Below are 4174 nucleotides of genomic sequence, written 5' to 3' on the forward strand. Positions count from 1 at the left end.
ATGTTTTGATTCGGAGATCTCAATATCTCCTAACACCCAATGAACTCCCCATTTCTGATTTACCACTTTCTCTTTACATTCTGCAATTAAATTCATGCAATCACCCCCATCCCTTTTAATTTCAGCAATTTAGCTTCTCGCTCTTTAATTCATGCAATTTTACATTCCGCAATTCTCATCTAAATCTTGATTCCGCTCAACTAGAACATACTTCTAATCCGAATTGCTCACTCAACCAATCCTTGTGGGATTCGACCTCACTCTATTGTGAGTTTTTACTTGACGATAACCGGTGCACTTGCCGGAAGGAATTTTTCCGATCGTGCAATTTCCTAAATCGTAGCATATCAAGTTTATGCACATCAAAAAACACGAACCACACATGAGTATGAAGATGGTTTAAACAAGTTTTTGGATTTTGCTTTTGAATATCAATCTCTCGGGAGTCGTCAAATTAAATGCCCTTATCCGGTGTGTGATTTTGGCAAGTAGCAAACAAGAGAGAAGGTCTTAGAACATTTAATAGTGAGATTGATGAAGACGAAGACATGTCAGAATAGTTAATATGTTAAATTAATTTATGGCATGAAATTTATATTTAAGTTTTTCATTTAATTATAATTCACATTTTATTCTATGCTTATTAATTATTGATTTGATCTATTATGAAGATATGTCAAAGCAGAAGAGGTACAAGAATTTACTTGAAGCAGTTGCAAATTCATCACAAGATAAGTCGGCAACTACAAATTCTTCATAAGACAAGTCAGTAGCTGCGGCAAATTTATCACGAGACAAGTCGGCAGCTGCAAATTCATCACAAGACAAGTCAGTAGCTGCTACAAATTTGTTACGAGACAAGTCGGCAGTTGCAAATGCATCACAAGTTAGCAGCTGCAAATCCATCTGTTATAAGGTCATTTACTAACATCAATACATCTAAAACTTCATCATAGACTTCACATTCTTCTGAGCCATCATCAGTTGCTCCAACTACATCTGAGCTTCCATCCGAACCTAGATATAAATGTGGACATGAATCTAAGCATTATTGGACTATTGAAGCCATAGGTATGTTTAGATGTTTCATTAGTATTTTTAGTGTGTAGTATTTAGTAGGTTTTATTAATATATTACTTATTAATTTAAGTTCATAAATTAACATAAGCAGTACATTCTTTGCCTTGTCTATTTAGACGAGTACGAAATTATCACGAGTCTACATTTGTTAGTCAAGGATATGCATAATTTACCAAAAGGTTTGTGCATTATTGTACATTTTGTAAAGAACATGTAGCAATAGGAGAAGCTGCTGGATTCCTTATAGGAGTAGGAGTTTGTGAGCAATTGGCGACTGATTGTGTTGCATTTTCAAGTAGTTTTGAGAAGTGGTATGCAATTCTAGAGACTTTTTTTGAAATCAATGGAATAGTTTTTTTTTTTTTCAGTAAGATTACTCATCTTTCCACTTTATACATGATTGGCCAAACTTAAGTATGCCACATATATAACCTAGTTACTGTCAAATGATATTTCTCTTTCAAAATATATTAGTTACTTTTATTTGGATACTAACTAGGATCGAGTCCATTTAATTAAAATCTTATTGTGTATTGAAGGTTCGATTTTGCTTCAAAGAGATTGATGTCTTGGCCAAACGATTTTTGCTCTAATCACTTGGTAAAAAATTGAGAGAATACAAAATAAGGCTATGGAATGAGTTCTATGATCCGAGGTTGAGTAAAAATCAGATAATAAATAATGCACCAAAAGATATTGCTCCTGATCAATGGGCTTTATTTGTAGAATATCGTCTTAAGCTCGAAACTCAAGTAATTATAATTTTATTTTCTTTTAAATAATTTCCGAATAATCTTCTTAGTTTACTTAATTAATCAATGGCTTGTTATTTTATGTACACTATCTAATAACAAACTAATAAGTTGGTTAATGGGTTTGCTTTGAGTATTTATGTTGGATGGTTGTCAGAATAAATAAATTTCTGTTGGAATTTATTGATCAGGTAAGTGTTGCATATATAATTCCCAAAACAAGATATCTTTGTTTGTTCGGGTAGGTATGTAACACCCTATCACGCTAAGTTTTACCCTATAGCCATGAAGCAAAGGCGATAAAACATCACGACAGTTCTAAAACTCCATATAGTAATAGTATATAGTCAAGAAACAGTATAACTAGAATCCCAATGAAGAAATAAAAGCTCAAAGTCGCATAAAGCAAAAGTACAAAGTGCGAAGCGTTCATAGACGATAACTGATATGGCGCAAGCTCCTATGCGAGAGTTAGAGTTTTGTGATTTTATTTTACTCTTTTTCAGGCTTCTCATTTAATAATTCCTTCAATTACATATATATACAAATTATAAATTCATCTGAGAGTCGTACCACCTTATTATCATTGACTTATGGCTCGAGTATAAAAATTTGAATATTAGGGTGTTACAAAGTATATAGTATAACTGAAGTGAAAGGTTGATTTTCAGGATCTGTTGTGCATTACTTCATTTTTCTTTAGCCTGTTATGACTTATTCCTAATCTTGATGTACTTAATTCCTCCAAACCAAGGTGGTATTACTCTTAAAATTTCAATTTCTCTATTTGCCTTTTTGGTTCAGATCTTATCTATACATATATGATAATGTGAATATTCATTTCAATAGTAGAAAATCATACCAATTACCATCTTTCCTTCTACTTTTTAATCATTTATATTTTTTGCAGAATCTTTGTAAGAGGAATCAAGAAATTTGATATAAACAAACAATTTCTCATACTTTAGGTGCTAAGTCATAGCAAGAAGAAAGACTGAATTGGTAATTTTTCTAACATAATCAGTTTTTATTTTTATTTTTGAACTTGTTTTTTATCTTCATGAATATATATTTCAAATTTTAGACGAAATAGATTGGAAAAGATGTAATTCGAGTTAAAATGTGGGACATTACCCACAAGAAGAAAGATAGAAGCTATGTGTACGAAAAGACTAAAGAGATAGCGGTAAAGCTAAAGCGCAATAAATTATTTGTTTAAATTTATTTTGTGCTGTCCAAGTTAATGGTTTAACTAGTTCAACGGTTTCTAACAAGTTAACTCCGTTTAATTTCTTTTTCTTTCTTTTTTATATATGTAGGAATTCTTCTCTTGTTGCTCTTGGAGTAGTTCTTTGGAAAGAGCATCCTGGTCGTATTTGAGGTTTAGGCATGGGGGTTGTCCCAACAGTGGCTTTCAAGAACAGTACTACGAGGATTAGTCATATGAGCTTAGATTCTTTAAATGATGCTGGCACATCATCCAATGATGGTTCAAATGTGCAAGAAGAGTTAGATACTGTCAAGACGTAATTGCAAGCACTAGTCTCCTACATTACTTCTATAAGACNATTAGATTAAAAATTTGTTTTCAATTACTCTATTACCCCTAATTTTACTAAAATTATCAAACTATCCTTATACCTAATTTTTACCAAAATCCTAATTTTCACTACACTCAAAACACACACTTTTTCCCTTTACCCAAACCCTAGCTGCTGCCACCTCTAACCCAATGCTATACCCAACAGAAACAAAGAAAGAAAGAAAAGGGAGGGAGTTGAGCACAGAGAGGGAAGGAAGGAAGAAGAGAAAATGAGGGAGAGGGAGATGGTGATGGCGGGACTAGATGATGCCGTCGCCGTCATCGTCGTTGAGTTGGAGGAAGGGGAAAAGAGAGAAGAGAGGGCCACGACGTGAACGGAGGAGGAAGGAGGAACTGTCCAGCGCCTCGCCGCTGTGGTGCCCGCACGCGTGGAAGAGCTGTCACCGTGCGTTTCTGCCATCGTTCTCGCAGGCATGGAGGACTGTCTCCACTAAACATGAAAGAGAGAGAGCTGATGAGTGGATATTTTATACGCTTTTTGGCATCATTTTCATATAGTTTTTAGTATATTTTATTTAATTTTTATTAAGTTTTTATAGGTTTTAGTGTTAAATTCACATTTTTGGAATCTACTATGAGTTTTGGTGTTTTTGGACAATTTCAAGTATTTTCTGTCTGAAATTGAGGAGCTAGAGCAAAAGTTTGATTCAGAGACAGAGAAAACACTGTAGATGCTGTCCAAATCTGATTTGCCTGCACTCGAAAGAGCTTTTCTGGAGCTACAGAAGTCCAAATGGAC

The sequence above is a fragment of the Arachis ipaensis genome, chromosome B04 (genome assembly GCF_000816755.2).
Source record: "Arachis ipaensis cultivar K30076 chromosome B04, Araip1.1, whole genome shotgun sequence".
NCBI classification, from domain to species: Eukaryota; Viridiplantae; Streptophyta; class Magnoliopsida; order Fabales; family Fabaceae; genus Arachis; species Arachis ipaensis.